The sequence below is a fragment of the Haliotis rubra genome, unplaced genomic scaffold (assembly GCF_003918875.1).
Source record: "Haliotis rubra isolate DU_JTF1 unplaced genomic scaffold, ASM391887v1 Scf2196, whole genome shotgun sequence".
In the NCBI taxonomy this organism is placed as follows: Eukaryota; Metazoa; Mollusca; class Gastropoda; order Lepetellida; family Haliotidae; genus Haliotis; species Haliotis rubra.
In genome coordinates this window covers 41,757-53,270 of record NW_025766221.1, presented here as the reverse complement: position 1 = coordinate 53,270, position 11,514 = coordinate 41,757, and the positions used below count along the sequence as shown (strand labels likewise).

General features: G+C 29.1%; 1 long non-coding RNA gene across 1 annotated transcript; it reads left to right on the top strand.

Annotated features, from left to right (window-relative positions):
• Nucleotides 1-7,199: 7,199 nt before the first annotated feature.
• On the top strand, nucleotides 7,200-10,834 carry LOC124277218. Its single transcript, XR_006898772.1, has 3 exons — nucleotides 7,200-7,388; nucleotides 9,902-9,922; nucleotides 10,750-10,834. It is a non-coding gene; the product is annotated as an uncharacterized LOC124277218 (long non-coding RNA).
• Nucleotides 10,835-11,514: the final 680 nt, after the last annotated feature.

Here is an 11,514-nt window from a genome sequence, read left to right as displayed (position 1 = left end):
CTTATTCAGATAACCGAATTTGATTTATTCAGAAATATTTTAAATGGAAATGTGCTTAATAAAATGTGATATTTAAAACTATTGGCCGCTTATTCAGATAACCGAATTTGATTTATTCAGAAATATTTTAAATGGAAATGTGATTAATAAAATGTGATATTTAAAACTATTGGCCGCTTATTCAGATAACCGAATTTGATTTATTCAGAAATATTTTAAATGGAAATGTGCTTAATAAAATGTGATATTTAAAACTATTGGCCGCTTACTCAGATAAATCGAATTTGATTTATTCAGAAATATTTTAAAATGGAAATGTGCTTAATAAAATGTGATATTTAAAACTATTGGCCGCTTATTCAGATAACCGAATTTGATTTATTCAGAAATATTTTAAATGGAAATGTGATTAATAAAATGTGATATTTAAAACTATTGGCCGCTTATTCAGATAACCGAATTTGATTTATTCAGAAATATTTTAAATGGAAATGTGCTTAATAAAATGTGATATTTAAAACTATTGGCCGCTTATTCAGATAACCGAATTTGATTTATTCAGAAATATTTTAAATGGAAATGTGCTTAATAAAATGTGATATTTAAAACTATTGGCCGCTTATTCAGATAACCGAATTTGATTTATTCAGAAATATTTTAAATGGAAATGTGATTAATAAAATGTGATATTTAAAACTATTGGCCGCTTATTCAGATAACCGAATTTGATTTATTCAGAAATATTTTAAATGGAAATGTGCTTAATAAAATGTGATATTTAAAACTATTGGCCGCTTATTCAGATAACCGAATTTGATTTATTCAGAAATATTTTAAATGGAAATGTGCTTAATAAAATGTGATATTTAAAACTATTGGCCGCTTATTCAGATAACCGAATTTGATTTATTCAGAAATATTTTAAATGGAAATGTGATTAATAAAATGTGATATTTAAAACTATTGGCCGCTTACTCAGATAACCGAATTTGATTTATTCAGAAATATTTTAAATGGAAATGTGATTAATAAAATGTGATATTTAAAACTATTGGCCGCTTATTCAGATAACCGAATTTGATTTATTCAGAAATATTTTAAATGGAAATGTGCTTAATAAAATGTGATATTTAAAACTATTGGCCGCTTATTCAGATAACCGAATTTGATTTATTCAGAAATATTTTAAAATGGAAATGTGATTAATAAAATGTGATATTTAAAACTATTGGCCGCTTATTCAGATAACCGAATTTGATTTATTCAGAAATATTTTAAATGGAAATGTGCTTAATAAAATGTGATATTTAAAACTATTGGCCGCTTATTCAGATAACCGAATTTGATTTATTCAGAAATATTTTAAAAAGTGGAAATGTGCTTAATAAAATGTGATATTTAAAAACTATTGGCCGCTTATTCAGATAACCGAATTTGATTTATTCAGAAATATTTTAATGGAAATGTGATTAATAAAATGTGATATTTAAAACTATTGGCCGCTTATTCAGATAACCGAATTTGATTTATTCAGAAATATTTTAAATGGAAATGTGGATTAATAAAATGTGATATTTAAAACTATTGGCCGCTTATTCAGATAACCGAATTTGATTTATTCAGAAATATTTTAAATGGAAATGTGCTTAATAAAATGTGATATTTAAAACTATTGGCCGCTTACTCAGATAACCGAATTTGATTTATTCAGAAATATTTTAAATGGAAATGTGCTTAATAAAATGTGATATTTAAAACTATTGGCCGCTTATTCAGATAACCGAATTTGATTTATTCAGAAATATTTTAAATGGAAATGTGCTTAATAAAATGTGATATTTAAAACTATTGGCCGCTTATTCAGATAACCGAATTTGATTTATTCAGAAATATTTTAAATGGAAATGTGATTAATAAAATGTGATATTTAAAACTATTGGCCGCTTTACTCAGATAACCTGATTTTGATTTATTCAGAAATATTTTAAATGGAAATGTGCTTAATAAAATGTGATATTTAAAACTATTGGCCGCTTACTCAGATAACCGAATTTGATTTATTCAGAAATATTTTAAATGCAAATGTGATTAATAAAATGTGATATTTAAAACTATTGGCCGCTTACTCAGATAACCGAATTTGATTTATTCAGAAATATTTTAAATGGAAATGTGATTAATAAAATGTGATATTTAAAACTATTGGTCGCTTATTCAGATAACCGAATTTGATTTATTCAGAAATATTTTAAATGGAAATGTGATTAATAAAATGTGATATTTAAAACTATTGGCCGCTTATTCAGATAACCGAATTTAATTTATTCAGAAATATTTTAAATGGAAATGTGATTAATAAAATGTGATATTTAAAACTATTGGCCGCTTATTCAGATAACCGAATTTGATTTATTCAGAAATATTTTAAATGGAAATGTGATTAATAAAATGTGATATTTAAAACTATTGGCCGCTTATTCAGATAACCGAATTTGATTTATTCAGAAATATTTTAAATGGAAATGTGATTAATAAAATGTGATATTTAAAACTATTGGCCGCTTATTCAGATAACCGAATTTGATTTATTCAGAAATATTTTTAAATGGAAATGTGATTAATAAAATGTGATATTTAAAAACTATTGGCCGCTTATTCAGATAACCGAATTTGATTTATTCAGAAATATTTTAAATGGAAATGTGCTTAATAAAATGTGATATTTAAAACTATTGGCCGCTTATTCAGATAACCGAATTTGATTTATTCAGAAATATTTTAAATGGAAATGTGATTAATAAAATGTGATATTTAAAACTATTGGCCGCTTATTCAGATAACCGAATTTGATTTATTCAGAAATATTTTAAATGGAAATGTGATTAATAAAATGTGATATTTAAAACTATTGGCCGCTTATTCAGATAACCGAATTTGATTTATTCAGAAATATTTTAAATGGAAATGTGATTAATAAAATGTGATATTTAAAACTATTGGCCGCTTATTCAGATAACCGAATTTGATTTATTCAGAAATATTTTAAATGGAAATGTGATTAATAAAATGTGATATTTAAAACTATTGGCCGCTTATTCAGATAACCGAATTTGATTTATTCAGAAATATTTTAAATGGAAATGTGATTAATAAAATGTGATATTTAAAACTATTGGCCGCGTACTCAGATAACCGAATTTGATTTATTCAGAAATATTTTAAATGGAAATGTGCTTAATAAAATGTGATATTTAAAACTATTGGCCGCTTATTCAGATAACCGAATTTGATTTATTCAGAAATATTTTAAATGGAAATGTGCTTAATAAAATGTGATATTTAAAACTATTGGCCGCTTATTCAGATAACCGAATTTGATTTATTCAGAAATATTTTAAATGGAAATGTGATTAATAAAATGTGATATTTAAAACTATTGGCCGCTTATTCAGATAACCGAATTTGATTTATTCAGAAATATTTTAAATGGAAATGTGCTTAATAAAATGTGATATTTAAAACTATTGGCCGCTTATTCAGATAACCGAATTTGATTTATTCAGAAATATTTTAAATGGAAATGTGATTAATAAAATGTGATATTTAAAACTATTGGCCGCTTATTCAGATAACCGAATTTGATTTATTCAGAAATATTTTAAATGGAAATGTGATTAATAAAATGTGATATTTAAAACTATTGGCCGCTTACTCAGATAACCGAATTTGATTTATTCAGAAATATTTTAAATGGAAATGTGATTAATAAAATGTGATATTTAAAACTATTGGCCGCTTATTCAGATAACCGAATTTGATTTATTCAGAAATATTTTTAAATGGAAATGTGATTAATAAAATGTGATATTTAAAACTATTGGCCGCTTATTCAGATAACCGAATTTGATTTATTCAGAAATATTTTAAATGGAAATGTGATTAATAAAATGTATATTTAAAACTATTGGCCGCTTATTCAGATAACCGAATTTGATTTATTCAGAAATATTTTAAATGGAAATGTGCTTAATAAAATGTGATATTTAAAACTATTGGCCGCTTACTCAGATAACCGAATTTGATTTATTCAGAAATATTTTAAATGGAAATGTGATTAATAAAATGTGATATTTAAAACTATTGGCCGCTTATTCAGATAACCGAATTTGATTTATTCAGAAATATTTTAAATGGAAATGTGATTAATAAAATGTGATATTTAAAACTATTGGCCGCTTATTCAGATAACCGAATTTGATTTATTCAGAAATATTTTAAATGGAAATGTGATTAATAAAATGTGATATTTAAAACTATTGGCCGCTTATTCAGATAACCGAATTTGATTTATTCAGAAATATTTTAAATGGAAATGTGATTAATAAAATGTGATATTTAAAACTATTGGCCGCTTATTCAGATAACCGAATTTGATTTATTCAGAAATATTTTAAATGGAAATGTGCTTAATAAAATGTGATATTTAAAACTATTGGCCGCTTATTCAGATAACCGAATTTGATTTATTCAGAAATATTTTAAATGGAAATGTGCTTAATAAAATGTGATATTTAAAACTATTGGCCGCTTATTCAGATAACCGAATTTGATTTATTCAGAAATATTTTAAATGGAAATGTGCTTAATAAAATGTGATATTTAAAACTATTGGCCGCTTATTCAGATAACCGAATTTGATTTATTCAGAAATATTTTAAATGGAAATGTGATTAATAAAATGTGATATTTAAAACTATTGGCCGCTTATTCAGATAACCGAATTTGATTTATTCAGAAATATTTTAAATGGAAATGTGCTTAATAAAATGTGATATTTAAAACTATTGGCCGCTTATTCAGATAACCGAATTTGATTTATTCAGAAATATTTTAAATGGAAATGTGATTAATAAAATGTGATATTTAAAACTATTGGCCGCTTATTCAGATAACCGAATTTGATTTATTCAGAAATATTTTAAATGGAAATGTGATTAATAAAATGTGATATTTAAAACTATTGGCCGCTTATTCAGATAACCGAATTTGATTTATTCAGAAATATTTTAAATGGAAATGTGATTAATAAAATGTGATATTTAAAACTATTGGCCGCTTATTCAGATAACCGAATTTGATTTATTCAGAAATATTTTTAATGGAAATGTGATTAATAAAATGTGATATTTAAAACTATTGGCCGCTAATTCAGATAACCGAATTTGATTTATTCAGAAATCTTTTAAATGGAAATGTGATTAATAAAATGTGATATTTAAAACTATTGGCCGCTTACTCAGATAACCGAATTTGATTTATTCAGAAATATTTTAAAATGGAAATGTGCTTAATAAAATGTGATATTTAAAACTATTGGCCGCTTATTCAGATAACCGAATTTGATTTATTCAGAAATATTTTAAATGGAAATGTGATTAATAAAATGTGATATTTAAAACTATTGGCCGCTTATTCAGATAACCGAATTTGATTTATTCAGAAATATTTTAAATGGAAATGTGATTAATAAAATGTGATATTTAAAACTATTGGCCGCTTACTCAGATAACCGAATTTGATTTATTCAGAAATATTTTAAATGGAAATGTGCTTAATAAAATGTGATATTTAAAACTATTGGCCGCTTATTCAGATAACCGAATTTGATTTATTCAGAAATATTTTAAATGGAAATGTGATTAATAAAATGTGATATTTAAAACTATTGGCCTCTTATTCAGATAACCGAATTTGATTTATTCAGAAATATTTTAAATGGAAATGTGATTAATAAAATGTGATATTTAAAACTATTGGCCGCTTACTCAGATAACCGAATTTGATTTATTCAGAAATATTTTTAATGGAAATGTGCTTAATAAAATGTGATATTTAAAACTATTGGCCGCTTATTCAGATAACCGAATTTGATTTATTCAGAAATCTTTTAAATGGAAATGTGATTAATAAAATGTGATATTTAAAACTATTGGCCGCTTACTCAGATAACCGAATTTGATTTATTCAGAAATATTTTAAATGGAAATGTGATTAATAAAATGTGATATTTAAAACTATTGGCCGCTTATTCAGATAACCGAATTTGATTTATTCAGAAATATTTTAAATGGAAATGTGCTTAATAAAATGTGATATTTAAAACTATTGGCCGCTTATTCAGATAACCGAATTTGATTTATTCAGAAATATTTTAAATGGAAATGTGATTAATAAAATGTGATATTTAAAACTATTGGCCGCGTACTCAGATAACCGAATTTGATTTATTCAGAAATATTTTAAATGGAAATGTGATTAATAAAATGTGATATTTAAGAACTATTGGCCGCTTACTCAGATAACCGAATTTGATTTATTCAGAAATATTTTAAATGGAAATGTGATTAATAAAATGTGATATTTAAAACTATTGGCCGCTTATTCAGATAACCGAATTTGATTTATTCAGAAATATTTTAATGGAAATGTGATTAATAAAATGTGATATTTAAAACTATTGGTCGCTTATTCAGATAACCGAATTTGATTTATTCAGAAATATTTTAAATGGAAATGTGATTAATAAAATGTGATATTTAAAACTATTGGCCGCTTATTCAGATAACCGAATTTGATTTATTCAGAAATATTTTAAATGGAAATGTGATTAATAAAATGTGATATTTAAAACTATTGGCCGCTTATTCAGATAACCGAATTTGATTTATTCAGAAATCTTTTAAATGGAAATGTGCTTAATAAAATGTGATATTTAAAACTATTGGCCGCTTATTCAGATAACCGAATTTGATTTATTCAGTAATATCTTAAAATGGAAATGTGATTAATAAAATGTGATATTTAAAACTATTGGCCGCTTATTCAGATAACCGAATTTAATTTATTCAGAAATATTTTAAATGGAAATGTGATTAATAAAATGTGATATTTAAAACTATTGGCCGCTTACTCAGGTAACCGAATTTGATTTATTCAGAAATATTTTAAATGGAAATGTGATTAATAAAATGTGATATTTTAAACTATTGGCCGCTTACTCAGGTAACCGAATTATTTGAAACGGAAATCTGATTAATGAAATGTAAAGTTATTTTTTTAATCTGTATTGACAGTATTTACATATATCCTGTCACGTTCATGAAATGTTTAAGAACTGAGTAGATAATAAATTCGAAGGGATCTCAAGACACAATTCAACGTTTGTTATTTAGTTCCTTGTGGTCCTGGAACCTTCTATATCAATGGCTACTGTGAACGATGTGACATTGGCCGCTACAGCAACATCACGGCGGCGACATCTTGTCATGCATGTCCCAAGGGCAAGTCCACACCCGGGAGGTCTTCCTTGAGTATAGAGGAATGTACAGGTACGATGCAATACACTCAGTGGTTCATTGTGTTTACCACGTAAATCAGTCACCCGTGAATACATTGGGCTTGTGAAATATGAAGCGTATCTACGATTTGCGTGCATGCCTCAAGGAAGTAAATAAAAAATATAAGTAAATCGCATGAAATGTGCGATCCCTACGATTGCCTGAAAGGGAAGCAATAAGTAGGCTGTGGCACAAGAAATGGACAATGCAGGATTTGTCAGGAAAATGTGATTATCACAGCACGTAGAGTAAGAGAGGAAGAATACCTGTTATCACAAAATGCAGATGTATAGCGTTTATATTAGGAGATTCTCGAGAATCTTTTGAAGCTACAGTTGACACAATAGACATGTCTGCTGACATGGCAGGCTTAAAATCAATAATGACAAATCTCAAGTAATATTGAAAGGTTCCAGGAAGAATAATAGAGCAAGGTTGACAAATATTGAGTGGAATCCAGAATGGTTACTAGGAGTTGTTTTTTCAACAGATATAATTTTTTAAAATTCATTTAATAATAAAAGATGAATGAAAAGAATCACTACTCTCCTCGGTAGAATTGCTGTTATCAAGGCTTTATTCCTTTCAAAATTAAACTTACTATTTCTAGCACTACCTAACCCTCCTGGTTATTTCCTGAAGGAGTTGAATAAAATGTTAATTACATTTCATTGGAGTGGGAAACCAGATACGTGTAAACATATGAAAGAGAGTGGTCTTGGTATGGTTCAAGTCTTGTCCTATGTTAGTTAATTGAAGCTATCTTGTATGAGAAAACTGAATCAAAATGGAAAGGCAGTACTTTTCGAGCTAAAGCATTATAAAATCAATAATGTTTTTGGGTTGGATACTGTCTTTTGCGTTTGATAAGTTCTCAAAGAATATACCGCCTGGGTCATTTGATGACTTTACAACAAAGATATCACCATTGGTAAAGAGATTATCTTTTATTCTAAATGGTTTGATAGAGGTATCAGCCAAGTACGAGATAAATCCTGAAGGAAACTAACTAACTCTTGAACAAATCCAATGCACTTTTCAACTTAATACCAACTTCCTTCTTTATCGAGGGTTAACCCAGGCTATAAAGAAAATACCAGGATGAGTTGAACATATGTCAACCCACATCTTTTGTCCAACTGGATGATAATCCTGTTGTCAGTGAAACTGCTATCAGTTAGGAAAGGTGTTGGAGTTAAGAAGTGTTAATATTTTATCTTGAATGCATGTGATACTCTTCTAAAATGTAATCTGAAGTGTGAGGAATGTGTTCTCTCTGCTGAAAGTGGGAAAATATATTTTTATATAAGACTACTTTAGATACCGAGTTGAGATGGTTTCAGTAACTATCAACTAACTCATGTTTATATAAAATCAACTTAACTGAGTGTAATTCTTGGGTTTTGTTTCAATGTAAAGTTGAATCAATAACACTGATTACAATCAGTACCTTTACTTTATGATAAGCGCCCACAAATCCATAATTTGAAATTTGACCTTCAGCTTATTCTGTTTGATCTGATATATATATACTGAAATATATATACTGATGTGTTTGACCTACTTTAGTTTGACCTTTGCTTTCAGATAAATTCATTATCTATAAATGTATAAAAGTTGTGAAAACAACTTTAGATATGAAACACTTTAAACATTATATCCCAACAGGCATATCAATGAAAGAAATATTGCTTATAGCAAAGGCCAACAAGCGAAGTTATGTACTTAGTGGATTGTACCATGAACTAGCTGATGTACATATGTCGATATCTACTGCCAGGTGGTCTTGATTTAATGAGTGCAATTCTAGATTGCTTAAATGTATGTTCTGATGTGGCTTTGGTACAACTTGTTATAGTTTAGTGCTGAATGTGAGTGAAGCTGAGTGTGAATGAGTGTCTGTGTCAGCGTTAAATTTCAAACATATCTTAGCCCATAATGTCATACATTTAATATGAACCTCACTAACAGATAAATATAGATAGATAGATAACAATATTTTTGCTTTATACTCCTATATAATCTTGCTTGTATCTTCTAATGTTGCCCATGTTTCATATCTGATGTGAACCAAGCACTGCCCTGGGTATCTGGTTTTGTATGTAACAGGGACTCAGAAATAAAATATTAATTACAAAAAATGAAAAGAAAAGAAAGAAAGAAATGCACAATAGTGCAGAGTTACGTATGCCCTATTTGGTCCTAGCACCCGTCGGTTTCGCTCTGGCTGAAACCAGGCTGTGACTTTATTGGTTGGTTAAAAATAGCGGCTACTCAACCAAGCGACGGTAACTATAGCAACATTGTCTTGAAAGACCGTGGAGTATAGACCATGACATGTTGAGGGACATATTTCACGACTAGTATTCCTTTGCCCGAGTTATCGACTCCCTTTTATCAACTTCACTTAACATAGGTTTTGTTCCATTAAAAACGTTTATATATGCATTATGTGTACTTTCTATGATGTTGATCTCATCTTTTTGTGGCACTTATATTTTCAGTTGATGTGCATGTTCCTCAAGGTAACGTGAAGACTATACATTCCTTCTAATATTACAAAATATGTCATTTGTTTGAAACTCTTGGATTTAATATTTCTTGAGGACAGTAGTCATTTCAAAGTAAATTTATGTCACAAGAATTAAAGTCGTCTAACACCAAATATAACAAAAGCAACATACCGACAAACACTGGGAACATTAGTTGCTGGTCGTTGTATGGGGTTCGGTGACTTGGCTGATGGCTTGTCGACGTACTGGCGTTGTTGTTCATTGTATCCACCACTAGTTTGTCTGATCAGGATTTGAATATTACCAAGCTGACGTTATACTGAGTGCAGTGTGAAAACAGCACACACACAGGCAATGCCAGATGCAATTACTATGTAACAGTTGATGAAATACTTTTGATCATTCCAAAAATATTCCTCTTACTAGTTATTACATACCTGTGAAAATCCGGATTAGAACTGGTCTTCAGCAAACCATGCTTGTCGTAAGTGGCTACTTACGGTATCGGGTGGTCTGGTTCGCTGACTCGGTTCACACATGTCATCGTATCCCAATTGCATAGATCAATGATCATGATGTCAATTACCGGATTGTCTGGTCCAGGCTCCATTGTTACAGACCACCATGTTAGTGCTCGAATATTACTAGCGAGGCGCTAAACAACAAACAATCAAATAAAAAACTCACACACAAAAGAACAAAACAAAATAAAAATAAAACGAAAACAAAACGTTATTGCACTGTTTGGAGTTCGATGTAAGATTGGTTTTAAGATAAAACTCTGATTATACAACTGATTACTATTCAAACCATATCTCTATTACATGTTTGTTATTCAGATTTCCCATTGGCTGTAGTTGCGGGTGTTGTGGTCTCTGTCGTAGCAGTCGTAGCAGTGGTTGTTGCTGCGTACTTCTACGGGAAATGGTGAGTGCGGTTCTAAAGTGATAAAGAATGGTCCACGTGTGAATCGAAGACATACATATATAGAACGTCATACTAGTACATTTGGATGTTTTGTATTGAACGGGAAGATGTCATTGGAGCAAAGAAACGAGTTCGAAGAGCTCTTTCGAACTCGTTGTTTCTCTGCTCCCCTGACATCTTCTCGTTCAATACGAAACATCCAAATGCACCAGTATGGCGTTCTATATTATATACTTTCTTATCTTGCATTAATCTGTTACTTAATAAAACAGAACCGGCAGGGGTTTAACACGGAATCTGGGGTGCAATACGGAATTTGACCACGTCCTAAGTTTACATGAGTATATAATAAAGCAATTTAGCTAGATCGTTCTTATTTTAATTTCAAAATATTAGGGTGAAGCATGTGTAAACATTCGTTACTTACAAGAGTAACTTCAGAATACTATGATATCATAACTCAAGCAGTCAGTAATGTTTCATCCGTGATGATCCGGGTTAGAATTGATCTTCAATAACCCATGCTTGTCGTAAGAGGCGACTTATAGGATCGGATGGTTAGGCTCGCAGACTTGGTTGACACATGTCATCGTATCCCGATTGCGTAGACCGATGCTCATGCTGTTGATCACTGGATTCTCTGATCCAGACTCGATTGTTTAGACACCGCCGCCATA